Source organism: Dermacentor andersoni, chromosome 1 (assembly GCF_023375885.2).
Source record: "Dermacentor andersoni chromosome 1, qqDerAnde1_hic_scaffold, whole genome shotgun sequence".
NCBI lineage: Eukaryota > Metazoa > Arthropoda > Arachnida > Ixodida > Ixodidae > Dermacentor > Dermacentor andersoni.
This window is the reverse complement of record NC_092814.1, coordinates 309,185,470-309,202,131: the sequence shown is the minus strand read 5'-3', so window position 1 is coordinate 309,202,131 and position 16,662 is coordinate 309,185,470. Positions and strand designations below refer to the sequence as shown.

General features: G+C 45.7%; 1 long non-coding RNA gene and 6 other non-coding genes across 7 annotated transcripts; all 7 read left to right on the top strand.

Annotated features, from left to right (window-relative positions):
- The first annotated feature begins 294 nt into the window (after positions 1–294).
- On the top strand, positions 295–2,636 carry LOC140214017 (uncharacterized). The gene is made up of 3 exons (XR_011890911.1): positions 295–918; positions 1,707–1,879; positions 2,315–2,636. It is a non-coding gene; the product is annotated as an uncharacterized lncRNA (long non-coding RNA).
- A 2,509-nt stretch (positions 2,637–5,145) lies between these two features.
- On the top strand, positions 5,146–5,219 carry TRNAN-GUU (transfer RNA asparagine (anticodon GUU)). Its single transcript has one exon. It is a non-coding gene; the product is annotated as a tRNA-Asn (tRNA).
- Positions 5,220–10,203: 4,984 nt separating this feature from the next.
- TRNAN-GUU (transfer RNA asparagine (anticodon GUU)) lies at positions 10,204–10,277 on the top strand. Its single transcript has one exon. It is a non-coding gene; the product is annotated as a tRNA-Asn (tRNA).
- Positions 10,278–10,356: 79 nt separating this feature from the next.
- Positions 10,357–10,430, top strand: TRNAN-GUU (transfer RNA asparagine (anticodon GUU)). Its single transcript has one exon. It is a non-coding gene; the product is annotated as a tRNA-Asn (tRNA).
- A 79-nt stretch (positions 10,431–10,509) lies between these two features.
- On the top strand, positions 10,510–10,583 carry TRNAN-GUU (transfer RNA asparagine (anticodon GUU)). Its single transcript has one exon. It is a non-coding gene; the product is annotated as a tRNA-Asn (tRNA).
- A 234-nt stretch (positions 10,584–10,817) lies between these two features.
- On the top strand, positions 10,818–10,891 carry TRNAN-GUU (transfer RNA asparagine (anticodon GUU)). The gene has a single exon. It is a non-coding gene; the product is annotated as a tRNA-Asn (tRNA).
- Positions 10,892–10,970: 79 nt separating this feature from the next.
- Positions 10,971–11,044, top strand: TRNAN-GUU (transfer RNA asparagine (anticodon GUU)). Its single transcript has one exon. It is a non-coding gene; the product is annotated as a tRNA-Asn (tRNA).
- Positions 11,045–16,662: the final 5,618 nt, after the last annotated feature.

Sequence of the window (16,662 nt, the reverse complement as noted above, 5' to 3'; positions counted from 1 at the left end):
AAAAAAGAATTTCCTTTAACACCTTTCGGAATCCGTTTTTTACCGTTTGAAGAGACAGAAGGCGTGCCATGTGATATGGTGTTGTTACTCTGCATGCACAGCGTGTGGAAAACACGAATGGCGGTGCGTAATGAGGATGTTGACGCAAAACCGGCCAAAGAATATTTTGCTGAAAATGTATTGTACATTCGCGAAGCGTTTAAAGCGCTCAGCGAACCACCTGAGTGGTTAACAGCATTTGAACAGCTTGCAAACATTCACCCCCGTATTCTTAAACACGCCTTCACTTGAACCTTCTCCTCGACTCAGCCAAGTCGAGGCGACGGGGCTTCCTTCACTCAAGGCGCCGTTGCGTTTCATGAACACTACTTCACCTTTCCTCCGCCAAGGAACGCCTTGAAAATGCGCCCTCGACTCAAGTGAAGTGTATCGACCGAGAAAAGCGTCTGATATCGAGACTATTCTTCAATGTGCTTAATAAAAGTCCCACTATTTAAGACAAATGTGTGTTTCAGTTCATTCGTCTTCCTAATCAAACAACTACACGGCGCAATGCACAACTTTAGCTCGGCAACGCTGCAACTGTGAGCGTTCGACTGATAGAGCAAGCGGGAGCTGTGTTTGAGGTCTGGCAACAATCGCATCCCAACAGCTGAGAGCATGGCGCATGGCTGAGAACCAAGATTATTTGCACCGGTATTTGTCCGCTGCTCTTTGTTTCGTAGTGTTTCATTGGTGACTGACGCTGCGGTTGTTAATCGCGGTTAGGATGGGTGCTTTTGTCCTTGTGCGTATGGTGACCGAGCCTGAATGACTTCTGAGGCCACAGATGGAACGGACGATAGGCAGCTTTGTTTACCTTCAAGACCGAGTCGTGCTGTGGGTTTGCTGAAAGCAACAGCAGGACAGAAAATATGGGTGAGTAAGCCATTTTTTCATGGAAGCACAGTATGTCAATGCGGTTTTCTTGAGGTTGCCGCTGCGCTGTCGATAAGCCGTTTCCGATGTACACAAGCATGATTGACTCCAGTTGCTCATGCTGCGGGCATTAATTAGTACCTGAAACATATTCGAGGCAGCATAAGCTTGTGCAAAGCATATATCTTTTTTTGCTAATGGGAACTTGTGGAAGATTCGGCACGACAATCTGTTGTTGGTGTCGCTTTTTTAAACGAAAATGTAGAGGGTACGGATCGGCGCCTGCATTCAACGATCATTACAGTATTTCGTATGAAATCTTTCGGTAGAGGAGAAGCAGTTATAGTATACATGTGGCAGAATACGTATATGGTTGAGTGCGTAGCTCCGGCAGGTTGAACAAAAAGAACAAGCGTCTTTTGAGTCCTGTACTTTGTTTTAGAAGCCGTAGTGGTCAGTCGGCTTGCTCAACTTGTAGCACATATGGTCAACAAACCAGCACTGGTGCCTGCATTTCCTGTGCTTCCTCACCTCACATGCACGCTACGCAATGTTTAATCTTCCGAAAATTCACTTGTCAATACTTTATCATCGCCATTTGTTTTTTCGTCTTAACTTTTTCAGTGTGCTATGTGGTAGCAGCTGACGCATGTTCCATAAACTGTGCTTTCAAATGCCGACATATTTTTAGTTGTGCTGCGTCTTTTCATTTCCGTTGCTTAAGTATACTGAATTTACTAAGCGCGCGAGCGCCCTGTCTACATAATAGTTTTGGCATTCTGGTGCAGGATGTGGGCCTTGGAAGGACCAGCTGATGAAAAAATCAACGCCTGTGCTGCACAGTAAGGCTTCTGGCAGACCTCAAAGCATCGATAGATATGGTGCCTGCCTGTTGGAATTGCACCAGCTCGCTTCCCTGAAAGAAGCTAGGTGCTGAAGAAGTACTTGACTAACCTACCCGGTAATTAGTCTTTGCTTATTTTCATAAACTTTGTAAAAATATTCATGTTACGTGTCCCCACATTCACAATATGCCGAAATGGACACCGTGTTATTTAGAACCACAAACATGAAACAGCCATGTCATAATGAAATCAAATTAGTTTTTTATTCCCCTTCAGCTGTCATAGAATTTTTGTTTTATATAGCATGAATATGCTGGGCGAAGTCATCAGTTACCCGTGGTGCGTTGCAGCTGCGACAGGATCTTTTTGCTGCCCACAATTTGTGAAGCAATACTTTCGTAGCATTTGTAGCCAGCACTTCAGTATTTTGTGGCATGCTGAAGCTACTTTAGCATGAGCAAGTGTAGATTAAAAATATGCCATAGTTTTGATGGTTGATCTCAACGTTTCTGAAATAACGGTAGTAATGCGCTCTATACTGTATTTTTCAGCATTGTCATTGTGACAGTCTGCATCACCATTTGGCCTATTTTGGGATCCCACAAGACACGCTGCTACCCTGGGTGTTGTACCTCGGTCAATTGCTGAAGTTCTGCAAGCCCCATTGAAGCCAACAGTCATCCGCATCCAATGGAAGAAACTCATTGTTCGGGCCGTCATAATTTATCTTAAGCTGAAACTAGAAGCAGGGTAGAAACAGCATATATTCTACAAGAATTTACCACTGCATGCCGTCGGGTGGCTACACCCGACAGGCTACTGTCTTGAACAGAGATGGTGTTTTATTCTAGAATATATTTGTCAGCAGTACTACTCCTTCTGTTTATATTCTGGGAAACAAACAAGCGAAGACACCAAGGACAACATAGGAGAAATTACTTGTACTTACTAATTGAATAAAAGAAATGACAAATTAATGGCAATGAAAGTGGATGAGAAAACAACTTGCCATAGGCGTGCGATGCTCTAACCAATTGAGCTACCACGGCGCCGTTTTCCCATCCACTTTCTTGTGTATTTATATTTTACTACTAGAACGAACTACTACTACTACTAGAACTAGATCATTCCCCACCTGCGATAAGTTGTTTTTTCATCCACTTTCATTGCTATTAATTTATAATTTCTTTCATTCAATTAGTAAGTACAAGTAATCTTCCCTATGTTGTATTTGGTGACTTTGCTTGTTGGCTTCTCATGATATGATTATTAAAAATCGCGCCCCTCGGTTAACCCCCTTTCTTAATTCTCCTTCATTACTGCTTCTGTTTGTAGGATAAGAGTTCACGCTGTATTGCATACTATCAAAGAACAAAAAGGCGAGAATAATGTTAATTTATTGTTTTAGAAAAAAATTGGCACTTCAATTGACCAGAAATTAATAAGGGGTACATACTGTCTTAATATATATGACTGAAGAAAGGACATCTAGATGAAAAAATACAATGACTTCAGCTACAACGTGTCTATGAAGACAAATTCATGCAGTCAAACTGCTTTTAGTGGTGATGTTTGAGCTGGTAGGATATCAGAAAAGTGATAGATGTCTTAAGCAGAACATTTCGACGGCTATTGTAGTGTAGCAGGACATTAACTGGACCTCTCCTCCACTTGCACACCAATGCATACGCAGCACACACAGCACAGTTGGAAAGGCAGTTGCTCTTCGTGCGTTTGTTGGCAACCTGGTTCCTGCATAAGAGAAGGGGTTGGTAATAAACATACAATGACGTTAAAAAAGGTCCATGAACACTAGCTTAGTTACTGTATTCGTTGTCTTTAGTTTACATTTCGAAATAATACATTCGTTTAAGAATTTTGTGTTCTAGAGCGCGATATTTTTTTACATTAATTAGCTCATACTGTTTTTATTTATTTTTATTTGCAAAAAAAAAACACTTCTCGGCTGGTCCCGACATACAGCGATATAACACTTAACACTTAAATAATGAACCCTATAGAGAGCTGGGATGTTAGCAAGAAAGGTGTACGAGATATATCTGCTACCACTTGCTAGCACTGTCTGTATTAGGAGCTGTCACTACACTGCTACACCTTCATTTATCGGAATAAAAAATAGTGTGATGTACAACAACTCCACTCTGTTGTATTGTTATTCTGTCTTTTTTATTCGAACAAAACATTATATTAACCTGTGTATACGTGCAGGTATAATTCTGAATGCCATTTCATGGTCGGTGACTTCCTCGTTGAGCTCGGATCTTCATAGGGATGACAAGCTAATTAAAGTGAATGGTTTGAAGCAAGGATTACTAATTATTGCTTATGACTTTAAAGTGCACCAACCGCACACGGTCAGCGCGAAATTACAGTACATTTCTTATTTTCCTTAGCGCAACTAGCCGCATCAAATTAAAGAAAATTGCAAAAATTAAAGTGAACTCACCTGCTCGTTTACAGAGATACTCGCTTTGCTGCGGTGTGCTTCGCCGTCCTTGGATTAGCGTAGGCAGTGATGATCTGCCCGAGTACAAACAGCGCCGACGGGGCGACTTACGGCGCTCGCGCAAGCAACACAAGCACACAGGCAATACACGCACTAATAACGGGAATCTTCGTAGCTGTTTCCTTTTTACAAGTTCGATGTCCGCCGCAGTTATGTATCGCGCCGTGCTTGAACTGATGCGGCTTTCTACGATGAGTCGCGAGAAACACATGAATGCAGTGACACCGATAGTTGTTTCGGAGCGCTGGCACGAAGAATACCCGTGTGCGGGTCATCAGTTGGCTCATGCACGGAGTAAGACGACAGTCACTGCACTAGCTCGCAGTCTTCTTGACAGGACGACCGATCTGTCTCGGCGCCGCAGTGAAACGATTTCGTTGCCGATGCGCTCCAGACGACGGCACCGGTTCCTAAAACGTAGCCCTTGAGAATGCGCAGCACGGTTAACCCAAGAAAAGCTACGGAGGCAACTGGCTTCCATCGGAAAAAGCTGACGAGGTGAGCGACAGATCGCAAGGCAGCCATGTTTACGCACTAACTTCACTCGAGGAGCGATTCAAGGTAGCTGCGAGGCTACCTTGAGATTCTGGAGTAAAGCGCTCGAGCTTTCCTTCACTCAAGGCGCGTTTCAAGTGGAGGGCGATTTGTGAAATGAAAAACCGCCCTCAAGGAGCATTTCGAGTGGAGGGTCAAGTCGAGGTGCGTTTGTGAATACGGCGGTCAGCCTTTTTAAACCAAAATAAACGACAAGGTACACCCGCACATTGAACTGTCTTTTTTGTTTTGTAATCGCAGCGGAGAATAGCTGTGAATCGTGTATTTGTTATAAAACAGGCAATAAAGAAAAAAAAAAAAGCCTCCGTGGCGCCATCGGTTAGCGCGTTCGGCTGTTAACGGAAAGGTTGGAGGTTCGATTCCTCCCGGTGGCGCAGCATCGTTTCTTTTTATTTATTCATACTGATATATTTTCTGTAGTGCGTGCATGGGGCGGGAAGGTGAAGCACGGCCGCCTCCGTGGCGCAACATTCTGCTTCCGGCTCCCGAGCTGAACGGATCGCGGGATCATGGGCTCCAATGGAGCGGCATATGCGGCTGTTAGCCGCGGCAACAGGCTTTCGACGGAAGAAGATAAGGATTACCAGATAATTTTGCCTCGGCTACCTACAGGACGTATTGTTTTAAACACAGTTTTTTTGCACGGCGACGCTCGTGTTCGCCCGTTTCGTGTAGAAGATTTTCGAGACGCGCTTCAAGCTGTTGGTATGATCTCTGGCGTCGTCGCCCTTGGAGCATACCAAATCAACCATGTATGGGCGGTGACGATGAAGACAGCCGAGGCTGCCGAAAAGCTGGCGGCCCTGAAGGAGCTGCAGGTGAAGGGGCGTCGCTGCCTGGTCATCGACCCCAAGGAACAACAGGTGAAGCTTCGTATCCACTGGCTTCTGCATGGGGTGGACGACGAAGACGTCAAGACCGCGCTGGCCTCGTTCGGCAAAGTGACGGAAGTGACCCGGGAGCGCTGGCGAGTGGATGGCGTTTCCGACAAGGGCTCGACGACCCGAGCAGTGCTGCTGCAGCTGAAGGCAGGAATGAAAGTCGACGACCTGCCCCACCTGATCCGCGTCGCCGGCGAGCTTGCGCTGGTGGTAGCCCCAGGACGTCCCATGCAGTGCCTGCGCTGCCGGGGCTCTGGCCACGTTCGTCGTGAATGCAAGGTTCCCCGTTGCTCGCGGTGCAGGCTTTTTGGACACAACCACGCGGACTGTGTGCGTTCATACGCAGTAGCCGCGGGTTCGGCGGAGAGCGAGCCGTCGACGTTAGACCATGTAATGGACGTGACCGAGGCGGAGGAAGCGGCCACGGGAGCTGGAAACGGCAAAGTGGCGGCAGAAACCGGCGCGACGACCAAGCAAGCCGAAGGAGGAAGGAATATCCCTCCCCCCAAAGAACCAGCAGCTACAGTCGAGAGCGTGAAGACGGCCCCGCAAGAAAATGAGAGCCACCAGCCAGCTACGGATGCAACGCAGGCAGAGGCGGACGACAACGCGACCCCTGCTAGCGCCCGCGTCGAATCCATCTCGGCACCGGTCAAAAGATCCCTGCAGCACGAGGAGAAAGTCGACGGAAAGGCCGGCGGTGACTCCGAGGCACCACCCGCTAAGACGCTACCTGGAAGGCGCTCCACCCTCAAGCCTAAGCCGAACCTGGAGACTGACCGTAGGCTTACCCCGAAGCCGACCAAAGAGGAACCCGGGCGACGGCCACCGGATGGCCACGGAGGCGTCTAGCGGTCAGCTAGACGTTAAGGTGAGCACCATGCTCCGGGCCTTCTCCCCTCCGGTTTTCACCAATAATGGCTACCAACCCGTCGCTTAGCCTCGGCACGCTAAACGTTCGAGGTCTGGCCGCCAAAAGGAAACAGTCAGGTTTACAGACTACTAGTGGACCACGACCTCGACGTTTTAGCCGTGCAAGAAACCAAGGTAGACGGCGAGGAGGAGACCGGGAGCATGGTGCAAAGGTTCACGTATAACTACTATACGGTAGTGAGCCACGCCTTAGGGACTTCGGCAGGGTGTGTGCTGTTCGTGAGGAAGCTCCCTGGTCTTGTTATAGATGGTTACTTCTCCTGTACTTATGGTCGACTTGTTTTTTGTGACTTCAGCTATTGTGATGTCCAATGGCGCGTGTTTTGCATTTATGCGCCTAATACTGTGCAAGAGAGGGCAAATTTCTTTTTGAGTTTAAAGCATCATTTACATGTGCAAAAAATGATAGCCTGTGTAGGCGACTTCAACTGCGTATTGAAAGCTGAGGATAGGTCTACCCGTCGCGTGGTTTGTGACAAAAGTAGTGATATCCTGGCGCAGATTACACACGAATTCGAATTAGAAGATATCGCAGAATGTTTTCGCGGTCACGGAGACGTAAGCTACACTCACTTTCAGGGCACAAGTCACGCACGCTTAGACCGTATCTATCTTTCATATGATTTAGTTGAAAAATGCCAGTGCTACACAGTTACGGCCATATCATATTCTGACCACTGCCTGGTAAAATGCACGGTGGGCAGGAAGAAAGAACGAAACAAGTTCGTCTGGGAACTGTGGAAATTGAATGCAGAGCTGTTACGGGATGAAACTTTTAACGAAAATGTAGTGGCTGCTCTGAATTCTTTTGGAACAAACAGTTCTACGAAATTTGGTGAGGAATGGGAGTTGCTGAAGCAAAGCATTAAATTGAAGGCAATCGAAAGAAGTAGCGTACTGCGATATGAACAAAAGGCCAGAGAAAAGGATTTAACAACATTGCTAGAAAAATTTGCGAAGCTTGAATGCATGCAACCTGGCGCCTATCAACAAGATATGCGCGCCGTTAAGAAGAAGCTCGAGGTATTCGATGAAGATCGCTTCCGAGGTGCGCTAGTGCGCGCCAGAGCAGAAAGGCTATCATGCGGGGAAACGCCAACGAAAAGAGCACTGGGGCTAGAAAAAAAGCACTCGAGACGTAAGCAGATTGAGGCTATCGAATATGAAGGGGTGGTATTAACGGATAACAATAATATAGGGCGTGCTTTCTTTGAGCATTACAAAGAACGTTTTGCATTCAGGCCTGTCAACATGCACGATTTCAAGAAATTATTTTTGCAACGAATCCCACAGCTGTCGAGTGAGGTTAAAGAAACCTTAGAACGACCATTAACAGAACATGAAGTGATGAAAGCCATCGAAGACCTGAATCCTGGGAAGTCGCCAGGTCCAGACGGTCTTTGTGCCGCTTGGTACAAATCGTTCAAAAGCCACCTAGCTCCTATCTTAACAGCAGTTTTCAATGAAGCATATGAACTGAAAATACTTCCACCATCCTTTGGCCAGTCCCATACAGTACTAATACCGAAAACAGAAGAGACCGAAAAGCTCAAGCAACTTTCCTCCTACAGACCCATAGCGCTTACTAACTGCGACTACAAAATATTGATGAAGGTGTTGGCACGACGGGTCCAGTCAGTTATTCAGGAAGTAGTCGGCCCACACCAGACGTGTGGTATTCGTGGAAGAACCATTTTCACTAACATCCATAAAATGAAGTGTGTGCTGGAGTGTTGTGACGCCATGTGCGATGCAGTAGCCATCCTCCAGCTAGACTTGGAGAAGGCGTTTGATTGTGTTTCTCACGACATATTGCTTACCATCCTTGAACACGTTAATTTTGGCCACATAATCGCTGAAGGGGTGACCATGGCGTACCGGGGCTGCTATACCAGACTTATAATTAATCAGATGTTGGGGGCCCCCATTAACGTGAAGCGCTCCGTTCGCCAGGGTTGTCCACTCAGCCCACTCCTGTTTTGTGTCTACATAGAAACGCTATGTCTGGCCATCATCGAAAATGAATGTATTAAGGGGTTTAGTCTTCAATCAGCAGAAGTGAAGCTACTGGCATACGCTGACGATGTGGCTGTGTGCTGTAAAGACAAACAAAGTGTATTGAATACTGTTAATATCGTCAAAAAGTTTGGTAACGTCACTAACAGCTACGTTAACTGGCAGAAATGTTTGGGGTTTTGGCATGGAAGATGGGCGTCTACACCAGACCACTTTTCGAACGTAAACTGGGTCACGACGCCGGTTAAGTACCTTGGAGCACCCCTTGATGCCTACAAGGACAGTAGCGAGTACTGGAAGGAGCGGACAAAAGAACTAAAAGAAAAAGCCGACCGATGGAACGCCTGTCACTTGTCAATGTTCGCGAGAGCTACAGCGTGCAACATGTTTCTCGTGTCAAAGATTTGGTACGTAATGCAGGTCCTACAGTGCTCTCGTATTAATGTGCAGAAACTGCACCGCGTGTTCGCTGTATTCGTGTGGGCATCGAGCTGGGAGCGATGCAGCCGAGATAATCTCTTCCGACGTGTGAAGGATGGTGGTCTGGGGTTGGCGCACCTTTTCTTGCGTCAACTGGTGAATAGATTCTCCTTCTTTCGAGATACAAACGACCCATTTCTGCGCACGGTGATCCAAATGAGGCTGTCAAGATCACTTCCCGAATTCGTTGTAGGTACGGAAATAATGCCAGGACCAGTCCGTGGTTTCTTTCGGGAAATAGTTCAGAGTGTTTCCTTTTTTCGTGTTCGTTTTTCAAGTGCATATTTGTGGAGTGTAAAACGGAAAAAGTTATATCGTGATTTATGTGACAGTGTTTTGCTGGTACCTATGTACAGAGCCCCGTACAGTGGAGGCCCAGGCCTAGATGTATTGAAAAGGGTGAAGAAGATGCCAGTTCAACCAGCCACTAAATCGTTTTTTAAATTACACACCGGTACTCTACCTGTTAAAATCTTCCTTGAACAGCGTGGGTTCTACATGTCATGGGGAACCCACTGCCTTATCTGTAAAAAAACAGAAAGCATAGATCACGTCTTTATCCACTGTTGGGAAGGGGTCTTTTTCTGGGACGTGTTACAAAGGACTCTAAAAAAGGAGCTACCTATAGATCCCCACGGAATCAGGTTTCTGCCAGTATATGACGACGAAGGTTTCCCGTACGACCTGATCATGCTTACGGGCCTCCACTGTTTATGGCGCGCAAGAATGGCGGGTTACCATTGTGACCCGGATGCCCGACCGGCGCGTCTGTACTTTTGTGAATCCATGCAACGGTATGTGGAAGTGATCAAGTTGCAACAGCCTGTTCCTGAGTGGCTGTCGAGGGTTGAACCCCTTACAGCACTAAAGGAATTTTAATCCGACAACGTCGTGCCACAGTAGCGGACGGCAGCGAATGTAAATGTTACTGTTCTTTGTTCCGTTTGTGTATTCATCCCTTTTTGCTTCTTTGGTCTTTGTTTATATCATTTAGGAATTTGTGTTGTGATATGTCGAGGACTGGCAATAAGGAAAAAAAAAAAAAAAAGCCTCCGTGGCGCAATCGGTTAGCGCGTTCGGCTGTTAACCGAAAGGTTGGAGGTTCGATTCCTCCCGGTGGCGCATCATCGTTTCTTTTTATTTATTCATACTGATATATTTTCTGCAGTGCGTGCATGGGGCGGGAAGGTGAAGCACGGCCGCCTCCGTGGCGCAATCGGTTAGCGCGTTCGGCTGTTAACCGAAAGGTTGGAGGTTCGATTCCTCCCGGTGGCGCAGCATCGTTTCCTTTTATTTATTCATACTGATATATTTTCTGCAGTGCGTGCATGGGGCGGGAAGGTGAAGCACGGCTGCCTCCGTGGCGCAATCAGTTAGCGCGTTCGGCTGTTAACCGAAAGGTTGGAGGTTCGATTCCTCCCGGTGGCGCAGCATCGTTTCTTTTTATTTATTCATACTGATACATTTTCTGTAGTGCGTGCCTGGGGCGGGAAGGTGAAGCACGGCCGCCTCCGTGGCGCCATCGGTTAGCGCGTTCGGCTGTTAACGGAAAGGTTGGAGGTTCGATTCCTCCCGGTGTGGTGCAGCATCGTTTCTTTTTATTTATTCATACTGATATATTTTCTGTAGTGCGTGCTTGGGGCGGGAAGGTGAAGCACGGCCGCCTCCGTGGCGCAATCGGTTAGCGCGTTCGGCTGTTAACCGAAAGGTTGGAGGTTCGATTCCTCCCGGTGGCGCATCATCGTTTCTTTTTATTTATTCATACTGATATATATTCTGCAGTGCGTGCATGGGTCGGGAAGGTGAAGCACGGCTGCCTCCGTGGCGCAATCGGTTAGCGCGTTCGGCTGTTAACCGAAAGGTTGGAGGTTCGATCCCTCCCGGTGGCGCGGCATCGTTTCTTTTTATTTATTCATACTGATATATTTTTTGTAGTGCGTGCATGGGGCGGGAAGGTGAAGCACGGCCGCCTCCGTCGCGCAATCCAAGACCACTTTTTTTTTCTTTATTGCCGTTTTGGACGCATAACACAAAGTAACATGACAAAACACTTCAGCCACACTTGGGCTGACGCGAGTGGTGCTAAAATCTTTTCAATTGAACTAATTCATCAAGTAGTGGTATCCACTCTGGTGGATCAGTCTGTGCCCTGAAACATTCTCGAAGATAAAGAACACTTTCGATGAAGTTCGATGAGTGGGAGCGGCGGTACGGCGTTGAACATGTCGTTCAAACATGCATGGATTATCTTGCAGATTGTGCCGCTTATGACTGCCTTGCAAGGAACGAGCTACAGACTTCCTGCCTTGCCTGAATCATCCTTCATCGTTCACTGTGACGTCACCGAGGAAAGCCTTCGGATACACCCCGGCAGGGGCACGTCACCTGACACCGGGCGTATAAAAGCGCCCCTACATCGACCCGTCTTCAGTGGGAGCGGCGGTACGGCGTTGAACATGTCGTTCAAACATGCATGGATTATCTTGCAGATTGTGCCGCTTATGACTGCCTTGCAAGGAATGAGCTACAGACTTCCTGCCTTGCCTGAATCATCCTTCATCGTTCACTGTGACGTCACCGAGGAAAGCCTTCGGATACACCCCGGCAGGGGCACGTCACCTGACACCGGGCGTATAAAAGCGCCCCTACATCGACCCGTCTTCAGTGGGAGCGGCGGTACGGCGTTGAACATGTCGTTCAAACATGCATGGATTATCTTGCAGATTGTGCCGCTTATGACTGCCTTGCAAGGAACGAGCTACAGACTTCCTGCCTTGCCTGAATCATCCTTCATCGTTCACTGTGACGTCACCGAGGAAAGCCTTCGGATACACCCCGGCAGGGGCACGTCACCTGACACCGGGCGTATAAAAGCGCCCCTACATCGACCCGTCTTCAGTGGGAGCGGCGGTACGGCGTTGAACATGTCGTTCAAACATGCATGGATTATCTTGCAGGTTGGATATTACACTTCTGTATCACATTTTCGCTCAAATGATCCTTTTCTTTTAGTACTGCCGCTCCCAGTGAACATTTCTGAAATGCTCAGTGTGTTATGGTCACGTCTTTCACTTATGCTATCCGGGGACGTTGAAACCAATCCGGGTCCAACAACACAGGCGTTATTGCAGCAAATCCTGGACAAGCAGACACAGATGGAAGCTAGACTAGCTGGCATTGAACTAAAACTAGAATCTTTCTCCGAGCTGAGCGGTAAGTTAACTACCCTTGAAAGTACTGTTCAACATCTGCATCGCACAGTCGACCAACACCAACAAAGACTGATTGAATTGGAAGACAGAGCGCGAAGAAATAATCTGATTGTTTTCGGTGTTCCGGAGAGCATTAACGAGACAAGACAGGATATCGAAGACAAAGTGTTGAAGGGAATTTTTTCCGATACTCTTGGCGTCACTATTTCATCGGTGGCGCACATTCACAGGATTGGCCACAGGAAAAAAGAGGGACACAGACCAATTATTATGAAGTTATATGACTATAATGAAAAAGCAGCCATATTCAAAAAATGCAGCAAACTGAAAGGGACCAATTACAGTGTCTCTGACGACTACTCTCGGGAAACGGCGCAAAAAAGGACATTGCTTTGGCGATCAGCGCAAGAAGAAAAGCGCAACGGTGCAAAGATTAAGCTGGTCCGCGATAAACTTTTTATCGATCGTGCCGTTTATACATGGGACTCTCAGTCTAACACGCGTGTGAGGCTTGCGAACAACCAAGATGGTGAATCGCCCCACCGTTACTGACGTGACCAGTGTGAGACCAGATTACTGAACGAAAATGCTCGAAGTAAAATACCTTGCCTCACGCTTTTAAATGTGAATTCTCGCAGTTTACTCAACAAAATTGTGAATTTTAACTGGCTCATAGAAACTCGCCACCCTTCTATAATTTGTGTGACCGAGACTTGGCTCAATAACTCAATCTTAGATGAAGAATTTGTACCACCTGGTTATTGCGTCTTGAGAAAAGATAGATCGTCTGGTCGTGGTGGCGGTGTGGCCTTATTTATTAAAGACGGCATCAACTTTTCTTTGCTACCCGAGCTTCCAGAAACTGAGTCAGTTTGGTGCAAAGTTAATATTTCCTTGTCAACGTTAGTTATAGGTGTTATATATCGTCCTCCAAATTCCGATTACAATGTGTTTCCTGCTCTGAATGATTACATCGCAGCGCATAGATTAGATAACTACAAAATGGTCTTGTGTGGGGACTTCAATTTGCCTTGCATAGATTGGGCTTCACTTGTATCGACTGGTCGCGACAAGGTACAGTGTGACTTGCTTATTGATGTAGTAGTTTCTTTCGATTTTTCACAAGTTGTCCAGACTCCTACGCGTGGTGACTCTTTGCTCGATCTTGTGCTTTTGAATGAGCAGTTGGTTAAATGTGGTTTCGAATGTGAAGTCGGTGATGGTCTGTCTGATCACAAAGCAGTCGTTCTTAAATTGAATATTGCACCTCAACGCAAAAGACCAGAATACAGGATGATTACTGACTTCACTCGTGCTGATGATGTCATGATACTCGGTGCTCTAGCGTCACATTTTGATGATTTTTTATTTAGTAGTGAACACTGTAATATTGACATGTTGGTCGAGCGATTTTATAAAGTTGTGCATGACTGTCTGTGTAAATTTGTGCCCTAGAAGTGTGTTAAAAGAAATCCCAAACATATCTGGTACAGCAGGGAAATTATCCAACTTATCCGGCGCATAAAGAGACTTCGCAAGCGATGTAAGTCACAGCATACAAGTGATGGTGCGCTTCTAGTTTCCTTGAAAACGGCTCTACGAACCAAAATGCATGACGCTAGGAAATTTTATTATGAGAACACACTAACAACATTCATGATAACCAACCCACACAAATTCTGGAAAACAATTACTCCGTCTGGTCGCTGTTCTTCATCCTTTGTTGTTAATGGTAAACCTTGTTCTAACCCTCCTGTTATCTCTGAAGCTTTTAATAAATATTTTAAATCGGTATTTGACAGTGACAACGACACTAGACCGATGTTTAGTCTAGCTGCTGAATTGCCAGCCTTCCCGAAGTTAGATATAAGTTATAACGGAGTTCTGAATCTTTTGTTGCAAATTGACACGACTAAAAGTGCTGGAACCGATAATGTACCTAACATGTTCCTAAAAAAGTATTCTGAGTGGTGCGCCCGATACTTGACTGTTATTTTCCAAAAATCCCTCCAAACTGAAACCGTTCCACAAACCTGGAAAATAGCTAATGTAGTGCCAGTATTTAAGTCTGGTAACAAACAAAGCCTCTCCAATTATAGACCAATTTCGTTAACATGCACTTGCTCCAAGGTGTTGGAACACATTATTCATAAACATATTGTCTTGTACTTGTCTAACAATAATCTTCTGTCTAATAATCAGCATGGTTTTAGGGCTGGGTTTTCTACTCTCACGCAGTTAATTGAATTCACACACGACATTGCATCATGCCTAAATCATCGCGGTCAGATGGACGCAATTTTTATCGACTATTCAAAAGCATTCGATTTGGTTTGTCATAGTAAGCTCATTACTAAACTTGGCGCCTTCTTCAAGGGAACTCACGGTGTCCGACTACTAGGCTGGATTAAGGACTACTTGCGATTAAGATCACAGTTTGTCACGTTTAATCACTCTCAATCAACGTCTGTCTATATAACATCTGGCGTCCCGCAGGGATCAGTTCTAGGACCACTTTTATTTCTCATTTACATTAATGACGTCGTCCAGATAACTAATAACACATCAGTTAAAATCCGTTTATATGCAGATGACTGCGTTCTGTATTCAAATATAAATAATGCATGCGACCAGCTTATTCTAAATAATGTGTTTTCTTCTTTCTGTGATTGGAGCAACACATGGCAGATGAGGTTAAATTTTAGCAAAACTGTATCGATGACATTCACTAACAAGAAAAATCCTTTTCGTTTTTCATACACTAACAACGCACATCAACTAACGCACGTGAACGAGTTTAAGTACCTAGGTGTAACGTTCTGTTCAAACTTGAATTGCTCTAAGCATGTAGATTTAACTTGCTCCAAGGCACTTAGGAAACTCGGGTTCTTAAAACGTACATTAAAAGATGCAACCAAAAACTGTAAGCTGACGGCGTACAAATCTTTAGTAAGGCCTGTACTTGAATACGCATCGGCGGTCTGGTCTCCACACTCCGCCAAAGACATCATTAAACTTGAACACGTGCAGAAAAAAGCAATAAGATTTATATATAAGCGTTACGACCGTCACTTCTCTCCCACAGTTCACGCCCGCACGTTATCGCTTGACACACTTGAACACAGACGAATATGTGATCGCATTATCCTACTTCACAAGATTATCAACAAGCGCATTTATGTTGACGCCGCCTTTTCTTTCGCCAGTTCTTCAGCACGTGTCACGCGCCGTTCCAACCCGCTTAACATCGTGCCGTTTATGCCGTTTTTAGACAGCTACAAATTTTCATTTTTTCCTTTCACAGTTGAATTGTGGAACGATTTAGATGTCACATTACGAGAAATGCCTGTTGATCATTTTGTGCGAGAATTGCCAAATCATGTATTTTCTTCATGATACTGTCCTGTTTTCTCTGTAAATCTTCGCACTCACATTTGTAATCATGCACTTTCCTAATATTGTTTATGTATAAATCTTCTGTACCACTCCTGCAATGTCCCAATCCATGGGATAGCAGTATTTGTAAATAATAAAAAAAAAGTTTTCACGTGTGGTACTGGTATTTATGTCTGCATGTCGCACCTGCATTCGCGTTTTCCACAGACTGTGGAGGCCAAGGAGCATGATTAAGTCGTAGGGCACTTCTTCACTATCAACTGGTAAGTACCGGATGCCGTAAGGATTTAAAGGGAGTTCCTTTTTAATCGTCCTCTGAAGGACATCCCAGTAAAAAATGGGATCCCAACATTCTAGGAAGACATGTTCCACTGTCTCGGGCTTCCTGCATAACAAGCAGTTTGTTGTCCATGGCACGAATAGCCCTTTATCATGCAGCCAGGTTTTAACAGGCAGCGTACCGGAATGCAGTTTAAAAAAAAAAAGGTTTTGACAACTGGTCTAACGGGCATGTTCTTAATTCTTTTAAAGATATCTTGACCTGGGCCTCCAAAGTGTGGTGTCCGATTAATGGGTACCGGCAACATCACGTCAACCATACTCATGCACAAAAGTATTCGAAACTTCAGAGCTCTTGTCTCTCAGTGGCCTACACTTCACTCTGTCAACTGCGGCACACACACAGTTGAAGTCTCCCAGTACAAGCAAAAACTTGTCGCCTTTGACCCATGGCTCAAGGGATTCAAAAAAAATTTTGCGCTCGCTTTCTACATTAGGAGCATATACACAAACAATTCGCCACCATAAATTCGAAAAAGTGAAATCAGCAATCAAAAGGCGACCACTTGGGCATGCAAATACAGACTCTACGTTCACTCTTAACGTCTTACGGATGAATA